This window comes from Dermochelys coriacea, chromosome 1 (genome assembly GCF_009764565.3).
Source record: "Dermochelys coriacea isolate rDerCor1 chromosome 1, rDerCor1.pri.v4, whole genome shotgun sequence".
Classification (NCBI taxonomy): domain Eukaryota; kingdom Metazoa; phylum Chordata; order Testudines; family Dermochelyidae; genus Dermochelys; species Dermochelys coriacea.
Genome location: NC_050068.2, coordinates 342804669 through 342819317, shown reverse-complemented (window position 1 = coordinate 342819317; position 14649 = coordinate 342804669). Strand labels below are relative to the sequence as shown.

The following is a 14649-nucleotide window of genomic DNA, read 5'->3' as shown; positions in this document are numbered from 1 at the left end:
ACAGTTCACTTCATCGGATGCATCGATGAAGTGAGCTGTAGGTCACAAAAGCTTATGCTCAAATAAAATTTGTTAGTCTCTAAGGTGCCACAAGTACTCCTTTTCTTTTTGCGAATACAGACTAACACGACTGCTACTCTGAAGCTTACCCACTGACGCTTTAAAAACTCCCACACTGCAATCTGGATGTATGCTGGTTATGTGATATGTATGTACCTCATGAACCTTGCAACTGATGCTTGCAGTCCCCCATAACCCAAGCCTGACCCCAGATATACAGTACCTTTCCTCTTAAGTTTAATAAAAATTTTAAATCTGGTCTTATCAATTTAATATCTGATATGTCCTTTATTTGAGGACTGTATATTAAATTGATTTTTGGAACAGGGGGGTGGAATAGAAGCTTGCTCTGTCCATCCCAAGCATCAACCTGATATTGCAGGGGGAAAAAAAAAACGCAGGTGGAGTAGGGAGAGGAGCGGGAAAAACTTGTATCTGAAACTTTTCTGAAATCTCAGAAGCAAACTTCTCCCATCAAATGCATCCAGACTTGCTAACTCTAGTTGGAGAGAGGCTTTCTGAGTGCATCTGACTCTGGGAAGCTATTCAATAAAAGATCTGTTTACATAACTATACAGACTAGTTTGTGGGGGAGGAGACGGATGTAAAGGTATGTATTTGAAAGTGGGTAGTGTAGGTTTTAGAGGTAAGCTGGGATCAGTGCAGTAAATAGGAGGAGACTAACTTGCAATCTGTAGTCCTTGTCCTCCAAATATCTCAAAATACATCTTAACCTATGGCTAGAGCAGGGAGTTTTCTGGGTTCTTTTCATGACTTTGCCACAGACTTCCTTGGATAAGTTGCTCAACCTTTCAGTGCCTCTGTTTCCTTATCTGTAAGATAGCTGGGTGAATACTTCCTTGGGGTAATATGAGGCTCCATGAATGGTTATAAAGCTCTACTTCTTTAGACAAGTGAAACATTATTAACCAAACTTACTACGCTCTCATGAGGTAGGTATGCATTGCCATCAGTGATTTAGGGTAGGCAAACTGAGGCACAGGACAGTTAAATGGCTTGCCCAAAGTTGCACAACAAGCCAGGAATAGAACTAGGCATCTTAAGTCTGTTGTTGCTGGAACGGGAGTAGAGATGATGAAGTAAGACCTGAAAAGATCTGGAGAAGCATCCAAACTTTGAGGCTTATTTGTATCTCTGGACCTTTTGGAGAGAATAATTTCAAAGCCAGGACTCAGCAGTTGCAATCTTAAGGGGAAGTTTTTCAGGATAAAAATTTTAATAAAACCTCTTAAATTCCTTTCCTGGATTACTAAAATAATTGAAAAGGAGTACTTGTGACACCTTAGAGACTAACAAATTTATTAGAGCATAAGCTTTCGTGAGCTACAGCTCACTTCTTCGGATGCACCCGATGAAGTGAGCTGTAGCTCACGAAAGCTTATGCTCTAATAAATTTGTTAGTCTCTAAGGTGCACAAGTGCTCCTTTTCTTTTTGCGAATACAGACTAACACAGCTGCTACTCTGAAATCTAAAATAATTGAATTATTCAAGCTGGAAAATCTGTCTCTTTACTGTCTGTATTTTGCTGAGTTTGGTCAATGAAAATAGACTAACATAGTTCACCGGATTAGTCTGTTTTTGCCCAATTTAACTGATGCTAACACATGGTGCGGTATCTGGCTTCTAAACTGTGCAGGGAGATGGTTTAAATCTGTTACAATTAGAGCTTTAACTGAAACACTTTAGTGGTTATGTTTTATAAATGCTTTTCACAAATCCTGCACTTTAGATCAACTGTTATGTCCCTCTGGCCCGCTAGCAGCAAAGAACAAATAGCGTGAAATTTCTTTGAATTTGCCAATTTGCTAATGGCAACAACATGGGAAGGATTCCCAGTGATGAGGGGTGAGTCATTTTGTGTAAATAAAGAAGCATATGGATAAACTAGAAGCAGTGAGTCGAAACGGAGCATGTCTGTTCAAATGGAACACTCTACGTCTACTCTGATCAGGGAAGAGGCTGAACTTTTAGCTTTAAGGATTGTTTGCAACAATCTGTAATTGCAACAGGGCATTTGGCTGCATCATCAGGAGGGTAGAATACAAGTAAAGAACAAGGATGGTGTATTGGGCACGAGTGGATCAGAATACTTTGTGCTCCTCTTTCATAGCAAGGTTACTTAGCTTGCTGGAGATGCAGAATAGAGGCAATATATTGGAAAAGTTTCTTCTGAAAACAGCATCAAGCAGCAGTGTTTACACTCCTAGAGCAGTGGTCTTCAAGGTGCCTTTGAGAAGAAGTTTTTATAGCAAAGGTGGCTTTTTGAATAAAGTGGAGCAAGATAAACAAGAGGACTCCAGAGGGGAGGAGTAATGTTGTCTGAAATGAAGTGTAAATTGTTAATTGTAAACTCATTCGGTTCTGTTCAGGTTCATACCACATCCTTTACCCTGCTGATATCTAAAGTTACAGAACAAGCTGCAATATGCACCACCATCTCTAGGAGACGGCTTCTGCTATGGCATGCCAAAGAAACATGGCCTCAATCGGTTGTTGGTCCTGGTTGTTAGGATAAGCAGGATCCATCTCTTACAGGACCAGGAGAGAGCACTCTAGGTTGGGAAATTAATTTCCTAACTCAACCCAGGCCAAGACCACCCACCATCCCAGAAGGGACTGGCAATATGTCCCACAATGCCCTGAGAAAGCTAACCTAGAACAGCAGAGTGAGTTGTGATGCTAAGAAGCATAGATTATGCAACCAGAAATCTGTGTCAGGACTGGACACATTCCAGTGCAACCCTGGCTAAATTGGGAAATATTCTTGCAGTAACTGCAGGATTTGAAAAAAATGATGTTTCCAAACTATGCAGGTGCTATTGATGGCACATATATACCCAACTAATGCCTGCCATTCAGAGGAGAGTAGATTTACAGGAAAGGATATTACTGGGTGATTACGCAGACCCGTGTGAACCGATGTGGCAGATTCATGAACGCCTATGTGGGATGCACTGACAGACTGGCAACTGCTTGGGAAACGGAAAGGGCAAGGGGGTGGCATGGGGAACGGTACAATCACAGATTTGCGTATGTCCTGTTCTCATACTCTGCCCTCCTGTCTGAAGTGCTGTGCAATGAGTGCTGCACTTCTGGCTGGCTAAAATGCATGGTGATGGGGGTTGAGTGCAGTGGGTAAGGGTCGTAGTTTGCAGGACTGGGTGGTGAAGCTACAGATGTTGGAGGCAGCTGGTGGCGATAAGAACCCGGATGTTGGGGAAAATAGGTTGGAGGTGACATGGGGGCACAAGGGAAAGAGTTTTGGGACAAGGGCTGCAAGGGGGGGCGGGCGTGGAAGTCCTCTGCCTGCATGGTTACGAGCGCCTGTATCGAGTCTGCTTGGCGCTCCATAATGCTTAGCAGCCGCTCCGTGCTTTAGTGCCGGCGATCCGCATTTTGCTGGCGGACCCTCCTTTCACTCTCCCGCCACTCCTGCACTTTTTGATTTTCATTAATGGACTGCTGCATCACTTCATGCAGCATGTCCTCTTTTTGCTTCTATGTGACCACTTCCCAATTCTTTGGAGTCTTTCAGCCATTGATAACAGGGATGGCTGAGGTCTCAAGGTTGCATCTGTAAAGTCAAAATGCAACACTTAACAGAGGCAGCATTGTTCACACCAGTCAGAGCAATGATTCCCCCATACTTAAAGTAGACAAACGCAGTCTACACAATAGCAGAAATTGCCTGTCCCAAAGCAAGCGCACATAACCCACAGGAGCCCCAAAATGGTGAGTAAGCACAGGAGCAAAGGGGACTGATTGTTTCATGCCGTACTGTCCTCTGGGTTTCTGTGCCTTGGGGAGAGCCAACAGCTGCAGAGGGCCCCTATACTGAACACTGTCCCCACATTTTCCACAGGAGTTTGTCCTGGAAGATATCTCACTGCTGAGGGTGACCTGGGAAGCAAGGGAGGGTCTTCTACCCAATGCGGCTTACGCCCTGGCCCATATGCAGCTTGCCTGTGTGCAGCAATGGTCCCCCTGCCCCTCACGGCACAGTGGCATGGACATGTTAGCCTGACTGGGACAAGGAGCACTGGACTAGAACTTAAGGTTTGATGTGAGATGCTTTGAATTAGTGCACTTGCATCTTTCGCTCTTCAAATCCTTCTTGTGTGTCTTGGTTGGGCTTTTCATGTCTGTTCTGTCAAACATCACAAACCGAGTGCAACCAACTGATCAGCTTACTACAAGAGGAATGGTTGTTCAACTTGACAGCTTCCATTCTTTTGTTGGAGCTGTTACAACAAAGTGACTTTTCTAAAGGTTTGAGAGAGAAACTTTCCCTTCCTCTTGTCAAGTACATCTGAAAGCAGATCTTTTATTCATAAAATACTGGAATTTACAGAGCATACCATACATGTTCCATGCACAAAAGTCAGGGTAGGATCTGGATAATAGGTCTAATTTTAAAAAAAACTGATAACTTTGTATCAAGCTTTTCAATTTTGATCTTTAATTTTGTGATTACATCTTTTGAAGGCTGGCTTAAACAAATTATTGTAAACTAGATGCAAAACAGGCGGGTTTCTAAATTATAGCATGCAGATTCTGGCTTCTGAGGAGCATAAATATGATGATTATAGAGATCTAACTTGAACCAAAACTACATAAATCTCCTAGTGTCTTTAACGCACGTATTGCAAAGCCTCATAGAACTAGGAATGACAGTGTTGCTTTCTTCTAACTGAACAAGGAGCGTAATTAGGAACTTAATTAGAACAATCAAAACAAGATTATTATCCTTAAAGCTGCTCTTGCTCCCTCGTGAACTACAAAGCATCTGCTTAACCCCTTTTCCGAAACCCCTCCTGCCGGGCTTCCTGCATCAGCTTGTGAGGAAACATCACAACTGATCCCTGTATTTTTTTTCCTGATTGGCAGGTTTAATCAGAACTTAAAATTTAAACAAATTACAGCCCTAGGTCAGTTAGTGACTCCTTCACTCATCCACTTCTGTTCATCTTCTGCATTTGAGGAGGATTGTGTCCAGTTGACTGACTCCAATTGATCAAATCCTTAAGATATAAACCCCTGTTCACTTAAAACCATTTCTCAAGCCTCAGTGGCTGGACTACAGAATGAAACATTTTGAAGGGTTGGTGGTAGACAATCCGTGAAAGGATATCTCTCTTATGCAGTGGTCCAAAGAATGACTGATGGAGAAATACTGAATAACAAGTGCTCTCTTTGCACAGCTGTCATATTGGACATCTGGAGGTGCTGTCTGGCTTTACAGGTTCATAGAATCATAGAATATCAGGGTTGGAAGGGACCCCAGAAGGTCATCTAGTCCAACCCCCTGCTCAAAGCAGGACCAAGTCCCAGTTAAATCATCCTAGCCAGGGCTTTGTCAAGCCTGACCTTAAAAACCTCTAAGGAAGGAGATTCTACCACCTCCCTAGGTAACGCATTCCAGTGTTTCACCACCCTCTTAGTGAAAAAGTTTTTCCTAATATCCAATCTAAACCTCCCCCATTGCAACTTGAGACCATTACTCCTCGTTCTGTCATCTGCTACCATTGAGAACAGTCTAGAGCCATCCTCTTTGAAACCCCCTTTCAGGTAGTTGAAAGCAGCTATCAAATCCCCCCTCATTCTTCTCTTCTGCAGACTAAACAATCCCAGCTCCCTCAGCCTCTCCTCATAAGTCATGTGCTCTAGACCCCTAATCATTTTTGTTGCCCTTCGCTGTACTCTTTCCAATTTATCCACATCCTTCTTGTAGTGTGGGGCCCAAAACTGGACACAGTACTCCAGATGAGGCCTCACCAGTGTCGAATAGAGGGGAACGATCACGTCCCTCGATCTGCTCGCTATGCCCCTACTTATACATCCCAAAATGCCATTGGCCCTCTTGGCAACAAGGGCACACTGCTGACTCATATCCAGCTTCTCGTCCACTGTCACCCCTAGGTCCTTTTCCGCAGAACTGCTGCCGAGCCATTCGGTCCCTAGTCTGTAGCGGTGCATTGGATTCTTCCATCCTAAGTGCAGGACCCTGCACTTATCCTTATTGAACCTCATTAGATTTCTTTTGGCCCAATCCTCCAATTTGTCTAGGTCCTTCTGTATCCTATCCCTCCCCTCCAGCGTATCTACCACTCCTCCCAGTTTAGTATCATCTGCAAATTTGCTGAGAGTGCAATCCACACCATCCTCCAGATCATTTATGAAGATATTGAACAAAACGGGCCCCAGGTTATCGAACTGAATGGGGCAGAAGGGTGGTCTAGCAGTTGTCACTCAGGGCAGTAGAGCTGGAAGGTGTAATTCGCAGCTTGTGGAGACATACACACGTTAGAGCCACTTCAGCTAGCGTGCCATAAATAGCAGTGTGGCCGCAGCGGGTTGCACTAGCTGCCCAAGTCCGGCGCCATCTGATATCTTAGGTACATACTTGGGCTGCTCGCCTCCTGCTCATGCCTCCACAGCCAGACTGTTCTTTTGAGTGAGCTAGCTCCATCAGAGCTAATGCATATACATCTACCCAGCTGGGAATTGCACATCCCAGATGAAGTGTAGACATAGCGTCAGGGTTGCCAAATCCTGCAACATGAAACTTAGGGCATTTGAGGTCCTAAAGCCCCACCTCCTGGAGTCTCTTGCTTATAGGAAAAACTCAGCTTTTGTTTAAAAGAAAGATTCTAACCTTCATGGTTACAGAGGAAGGATTGAAAATGTGAGCAGAGGTTACCCAAAAGGCAAATAAAACCCCAAATCTCTTAAATGTCATGATTTTTTGGGGTGCGGGACTTGTGTTTTTTGTACTTCTGGTGGTGGTAATACTGAGTCCCTGGACTAAGACTTGGTCTTGGCTTTAGTTCTGGGATCTGCTAGACTTTCTTTGTGACGGAACAATTCACTGAACTTACCTGTGCCTCAGGTCCCTGTCTGTAAACTGCAGATAATGCTTTCCTGCCTCACAGGGGTCTTGTGGTGATAAAGCCCAATCATGATGTGGGGGAGGGCGCTGATAAATACCAAAATGGGTCTAGATAATGGTGGAGCTCATAGCCCTGGTCTTGTCTCTGAGGCATGGCTTTAAACTGAGACCAGGTCAAAAATTCCATATCTGGGGGGAAAAAAAGCTAATCTGGGAGTTACAACTTGGTCTGATCATGCTCCTGCATATATCAGACTAAAAGACTGAGACTCTGTGCAAAAACAAAGGTCCTGGTGGTTTAATAGATCTTTGTTATATGAATCCCTCAGAATTCAAGAGCTGGAAGAATATTTTCAGAAATATAGAGAAGAAAATAAGGATTGGCTCAATAGAAGTATTCTCTGGGATCCTGGAAAGGTGGTAATGGTGGGGTGGAGGAGTGGGGAAATCCTTATCATACCTCATAAAATATCATACCTCAAAAAGACGAGCGCTCTTGAAGAAGAGAGTTTGGTTAAAGAACTGTTTTGGAAGGTAGACCTAAATCTACAAGAGGCAGAAGTTGAAGTTGTAATTAAGAATTAAAAATCCAGTAACGCTCCAGATCTGAACAGGTTTGCTGGGGAGTATTACAGAGCTCTAAAGCAAGAGTTGGTCCGTGTTGTGACTGAATTGTTTAATAGTATATTGTAGGGAAGCAAGAGTCCAGAGTCATGGAAAAGGCAAAAATTGTGGTCATTGCAAAAGAAGGAAAGGGTCTTAAGTGCGCCATATAGAGCTATTTCTTTAATGCACATGCTAAAATTTATGCAGAGCATAACGCTAGCAAACGGATTGAGTGTCGTTTTTCCCAACTATGTTCACCCTGACCAATCTGTGTTCATTGCTGGCAAGCATCTATTTGATGATATGAAAGGGTTCTTAATTTGACCTATAATGTTAATTCTAGCAATTCTTTCTGTGCGCTGCTTTCTTGGACACTGAGGAAACCTTCAAGGGTCTGGAGTGGGAGTACCTTAGACAGATTTTGGTGAGGTTTGGTTTTGGAAATCTGTTTTACGGGGCAGGTTGGTCCTATATACTCACCCTTGTTGGTCTGCTTTGACTAATAGTGATCAGTCCTTTTAATTTGTTTAGGGATATAAGACAGGGTTATCTGTCATGCCTCTGCCCTCCTGTTTCCCCTGGGAATACATTTGCAATAAATGTGAGAAACAGCCCCTTGGTAAAGAACATCAAAATACCTTCTGGAGTAGAACACAAAATAGCTTTGTGTGCTGATGATGTCTTGTTATATTTGCAGAATCCAGACACCTTGTTCAAAGTTATAGAACAAATGACTTTGTAATTTGTGCAGGTATCGGACTTCAAAATAAACTACAATAAAGCTGAAATGTTATCAATTCACATTCCTGAAGGAGTCAAAGCAAACTGCTGTCCACTATGTAAATTTAAGTGGGTAAAGGAATCTTTAAAATATTTAGAAATAAATATTGTGGAAAAAGATAAAAATCTTAAGGCAAATTGCCCTCCAGTGTTAAATAACATAGTAAAAGAGTTGGAAGAATGGAATACAGATGCTCCACGACTTACGCAATCATTCCAGTCTGGAATGCCTTGCATAACTCGAATTTTGCACAAGTCGGAAACATACCTGACTGTTTTATGCAAAAAACCCCCCCCAAAACAACAACAACAAAACCCTCCTATTTCTAGCTTATGGAACTTTTTCTGTAAGTGCGGATTTGCATAAGTCGGGTCTTGCGTAACCCAGGGAGCGTCTGTATGAAATTTCTTGGCTAGGTAAGGTATCCTCAGTAAAGACAAACCTCCCACAGTTGTTGTTTGTTTGTTTTTGTTTTTTCAGTGCATCCCTGTTGGTATCCCTGACATGACATTAAAAACATGACAGGATGAGCTATTAAAACTCGTATGAAAACACAAAAGACACAGGTTGAGTTCTAAAGTTCTTTTTAAGTCTACAAAGTGGGGTGGTCTCGCTTTCCCCAATTTGGCTTATTATTATTATTATTATTATTTTATTATTATTATTTATTATCGTGTATCGCCATTAAAAGATGTGGTCCATTGAGTTAACAGTAGACCATCCAAACACTTGGTAAAACTCCAACAAGACTGGAGCCCAGATATAGCTATTCATAGTGATTGTTGGGTTAAAAAATAAATTGGGTTACCAAAGATAAAATTAAATTACCCATTCATCCAGATCACCTTTAATAGCTTTAGATAAGTTTTTTGAAATTCCTATTGCCAAGACCCTCACCCTAAGCTACTTTCATTAATAATCAGGAATGTATTCCTAGGAAATGTGAGTACGAGCTAAGATAACTCAGTTAGGACAGCTGTTCCAGGCGTCTGTTTTGAAATCATACCAAGAAATATGTAATAAGGTAAATAATGATCCCATATTTTCAGAGTTTATAACTCAAACATTCTATTGTGAAATCTGGATACAAGGCAGCTCTATCTTTACCTTTAACTGCATTTGAGGACTTGACTCAGGTGCAAGCTAGAATGAAAGGTTTAATTTCTAAGATATGTACAATTTTGATTGAAAAAGATGTTAAGGAAACAACCAAGATGAAAAGTTGGGAGAGGGATTTGCACAAAGAAATTGATCTGGATGAGTGGGTCTCTATATGGGAAATGGGACATACATCTTCAATTTGTGTAGCTCATAAAGATGTTTTCATAAATTACTATACAAATGGCATTTAACTCGCTCATACTTCTGTTGCTAGGGAGTCTTCCTTTTGGAGGAGTTTCAGGAAAAGGAAAACATACTTGCACATATGGTGGTTGTGTCCAGGAATTAAGCAGTTTGGGGAGGAAATTGTTAAAGAAATTCATCATCTGACAAAATGCTGGCTTCCTAGCAGGTCAAGGGATCCCTTACTTAATGTAAAGGATCTACATTTTAAATAGAACAACACATTAATTTTTTTTTTTGTTAGCCACTAGACCAGGGTGGACAAATGTTTTGGTCTGAGGGCCACATCTGGGTGAGGAAATTATATGCAGGGCCATGAATGAAGGGCTGGGGCAGGGGGTTGTTGTGCAGGAGGGGGTGTGGAGTGTAAGAGGGGGCTCAGGGCAGGGGTTAGGGGGCTCAGGGCAGAGGTTTGGGGTGCAGGAGGGGTTCAGGGTACAGGTTCTGGCCTGGTGCTGCTTACCTCGAGTGGCTCTGGGGTGGCAGTGGTGCACAGCAGGGCTAAGGCAGGCTCCCTGCCTGCCCTGGCCTTGCACTGCTCCTAGAAGCAGCTGGCTCTGCGGCCCTTGGGGGAAGGAAGGGGGGGCAGAGGGCTCCATGCACTGCCCTTGCCTGTGGGTACCACCCCCGAAGCTTTCATTGGCCGCGGTTCCCCGTACCTGGCCAATGGGAACTGTGGGAGGCGGTGCCTGCAGGCGAGGGTAGCGCATGGAGCCCTCTACTCCCATTCTCCCGGGGGCCGCAGGGATGTGGTGCCAGCTGCTTCCAGGAGCAGCGCGGGGCCAGGGCATGCAGGGAGCCTGCCTTAGCCCCGCTGTGCCACGGGGCTGGCAATCCCACGGGCCGCATTGAAAGCCCTGATGGGCCGGATCCAGCCCGTGGGCTGTAGTTTGCCGTCTCCCAAGCTAGACTTTTATTGCACATTATTGGGAAAAATGTGACTCTTCCTATGGAATTTCGGTATAGTAAAATATGGACAGTACTTGTACTTGGTGTGAAAGCTTTTCCATTACATACGCAAGAGAAGAACCAAAAAACACAGACACCACTGACTCTTGTAGGCCTATAGGCTCAGCAATCACAGGCCTGCCTCCCTTTGCAATCCATGGAGAACTCCATTACAGCACATTCTTAGTGCCCCCTCATGATTCCATGTAGCATCAGGGATCATATTCCTACCCTACCATTCCATCCTAGAGAAATTTAAGGACAACCACAGCTTCACATACACTGCAACCGTGGCTTTTCCAGGTCAGTGTGTATAAGGTAAAATGGGCATGAATGTTCTTTCCCTTAAATTCTGTTCCATTCATTTGTTAAGTTTTCAGTATATTTGGTTTTAAATTGCACCGGTTTTTCTTTACACTGGTTTTGTTACTGAATACAATTCCATTATTTGGAAAATTTAATTAATTGTGATTAATTCACAACATATGCTGCAGAGTGCCTAGCAGTTCTGAAAGCACACACTTGTTACTGAACGCGCAACTCATAGGATCATAGACAAACAGTGTAATAATAATAAATGTACAGCAAGCACTGTAAAATTAACAAGTGCATTGATAGTGCTTATATTCATAGATGTACACCAAGCACCACACAGTTCCGAACAGGCCTCAAAACTGCAGGGCCACATAGAGCACAGTAAACCACAATGCATTACTGTTTCTCCTCTTTAAAGTGCTCTCTCAAAGCCTCCCTGAGCTATGTAGCTTCATGTTGAGCTCTTCGTATAGCCCTCAGGTCAGGCTGTTCAAACTTGGCAGACAGTTGCTCCACCTCCACCATGGCAGCAACTTTTCTCCCTTTGCTTCACAGACATTTATACAGGAGGCAGCTATAACCCCTGAGTTGTCTCTTCCCCCCTCCCCAGAGATCCAAGTTGTGAGTAAACAACGCCAGCGCCTCTTCAGTCTACCAAAAGTGCATTGAGCTGTCATTCTGCACCTGCTGAGCCAGTAGCTGAATCTTTCCTTGGTGCTGTTGGGGTGGCTAGTGTATGGCTGATGACTCAGGAAGCAAGGGTTGGCTGGGTTACCCAGGATCACTGTTGGCATTTTAACATCACCAATGGTAATCTGCTTGTCAGGAAAGAATGTCCCTAAGCTGAAGCCTGAGCCCCAGGCCGAAGCCAAAGCCCAAGGGCTTAAGCCCTGGGTGATGGGGCTCAAGTTAGTCTCCCCCACCTGGGGCTGAAGCCCTTGGGCTTTCACTTTGTCTCCCTGCCCAAGGTGGTGGGGCTTCGGCTTTGGCGGGGCTCGGGCAGGTTCTGGCTTCGGACCCCCTCCTGGGGTCATATAGTAATTTTTGTTGTCAGAAGGGGGTTGCGGAGCAATGAAATTTGAGAACCACTGACCTAGAGGAAGCACATCTAGTGGTAAGAGGATAGTTTAGCTTCCCTGACCAGTTTAATTCCATGGCCCATTGAATCTCTGGCCTCTTCGTGAAAAGGTCAGCAAGGAGGTCAAGTGCAATGATCGTTCTGTGATGGGAATACTTGGAATGCAAGCTGCCAAGCTCACTTCACTTTACACAGACCATGGACAATTGGTCATATTGTAATGAATCTTTCCCAAAAACGTGGGCAGGACTTGAACTGATTAAACCAGAAAGGGGAAAGACCATATGCTGTGATCCTGTGACTTAGTTTCTGAGCTTCAGGCTTTTCACTATTCAATTACATTATAATAAGAAACATCAGAATGGCCATACTGGGTCAGATCAGTGATTCATCTAGACCATGACTGGTTCCAGATGCTTCAGGGGGGAATGAGCATATAATATAATACCTAGTTCTTGTACAGTGCTTTTCCACATTAGATCTCACAATGCCCTACAAAAGAGTAGCACTATCCCCATTTTATAGATGGGGAAATTGAGGGGCAGAGGCTTGCACAGAGTCATCCAGTAGGCCACTGGCAGAGTTGGGACTAGAACCCAGGTCTTCTGAGTCTAGTCCAGCGTTCTAGTCACTGGGCCACAATGCCTGCTAGAAAGAAGCTAGAGATGCAGTCCTAACTTTGGCTCAGGGCTGGCCAACACTTCAAAGTTAGGTTGACCTAACTACATTGCTCAGGGCTGTGAAATATTTCATGCCCAGTGTGATGTAGTTAAGCTGACCGAAACCCCGATGTAAACACCGCTAGGTGGATGCAAGAATTCTTCCATCGACCTAGCTACCTCCTCTAGGAGAGATGGATTTCGTACAGTGATGGAAGAACCCCTTCTCTTGCCATAGGAAGTGTCTACACTGCAGTGGCACAGTCGCAGCGTTTCTAGCGTAGACATATCCACGGTTTCTTCTCTACAGATACCCTGTTCCAGAAAGGATGTATGTATGTCCAGAACCCCTCCAGCTCATGAGCCATTGATCTTGAGAGCCTTTCGCTCATTAGTTGCTTCAAACAGCTGTTCTCTCTCCCCTTCCATTGTTTCTCAGACCAAGCCATCTGGGAAGCTGTGTGTTTAGACTAATAATGCCCCCCGCCTCAGGTTTTGTCAGGTGTATCCTGCCTGTTGACTTGCTTAATCCTGTCTGGGGCTTGGAAGGCGAATCCTGTGTCTAGGAAAAAAAAAAACATTTCAGTGTAAATTGATATAGAAACATTTAAGTGTAAGACTATAATGTACATAAAGAGGGGAAATATCCTTTGTTTCCTCTGAGCTCGGTAGGGTTCATCTTATTACTCTGGGCTGTTAGAGAAAGAATGTGGTTGCTTTATTCCTGCCTTCTAATGGGAGTGATAACTTCCTAGCCCTGGCATGTCAGAAGGTCAGGCCAGGAATCTGGCTAGGGACTTTCTTTTTACAACTGGATCAGATTTTTAAAATCTCAGACCTTGGCTAACAGGGAGTCCTCATATTAAGCAACTTATGGTCCATGAAACAGAGGCAAGAGCCAAAAATTTTAGGAAAGGAGTTGAAGATAGCTTTTCTGGGTCTTTCTGGGGACAAAAATGAATGGGCTAGTTCATTCACTTCATACCCGTACTGGATGGGGTCAGGACTGCTCCGTTAACTCCTAAGCCCTATACTGCTTACAGAGGGTTTGCCTTCAGCTCAAAGCCAGGAACGTGTTGGTTTTTAGTTGGTTGGGGTCTTTTTAATGGCAAGAACTGATTTTGATCCCTGCTGTTACTGATGTTGCACTTGATGGTCACTGGAAACCCAGTGAGAACCGTGATTCCTGTTGGAGCAATGCAGCTTGCTGGTCAGAGCACTGGAATGGGAGTTGGGGGAAACCTGGGTTCTGTTGCCAGCAGACCTGTGCCACTGACCTGCATGTGACCTTGGGGCAGTCCCCTCGCTTCTGAGTTCACCTATTTGGGAGAGTGAAGAATCCTTGGCCACCTTTTTATAAAGTATTGTAGTATCTACAGATGAAAAGCACAATATAAAAATCTTACTGTGTGGTTAGGAAGATGTTTGGTCTTTTATAATAACAATATCTATAAAACGCCTCTATACTTTGAAATCTACTTGCAGAGTTTAATTTACCGGAAAGACCCGAACAGACTACTTACTTTCAGCCAGAACAAACAACCTACTTTTATAGACCTGAGCTCACTCTTTCTTCAGTCTACAAATCAATGCATTTTAAAGAAATGGTATTAAAGTGAAATTATGCATTACTCATAGCAGAAATGTGAATCTGGAGATCCATTTCAGCTATAGGCCATTATTAAGAAAAATCACTTTTTAATAATTGGAAAGATTAGAAATGGCCTGTATTCCTCCAACCTGGAATGGTGTATTACAGTATTTTGTATGAGACAAATCATGTAGAGCCACTTCGGTGTTGAAATGAGGTATGAAGAGGATCAGTCTTTTCAAAGTCTGTTTTATCACTGGCACTTGTCCTCCTGTCTATTAAGCATCCTCTTTCCATCCCATTTTAATGTTAAGTGTTAAAGAGAGCAGTCTTCTCTTTAGATCTCTGAAACTTTT

The 14649-nt window shown here is 43.6% G+C and overlaps 1 protein-coding gene and 1 non-coding gene across 2 annotated transcripts in view; both read left to right on the top strand.

Annotated features, from left to right (window-relative positions):
• Positions 1 to 14649, top strand: part of LOC119843349 (store-operated calcium entry regulator STIMATE-like) — a 75587-nt gene that overhangs the window by 11098 nt on the left and 49840 nt on the right. The window lies entirely within an intron of this gene.
• Positions 280 to 475, top strand: LOC119850263. Its single transcript, XR_005290795.1, has one exon. It is a non-coding gene; the product is annotated as a U2 spliceosomal RNA (small nuclear RNA).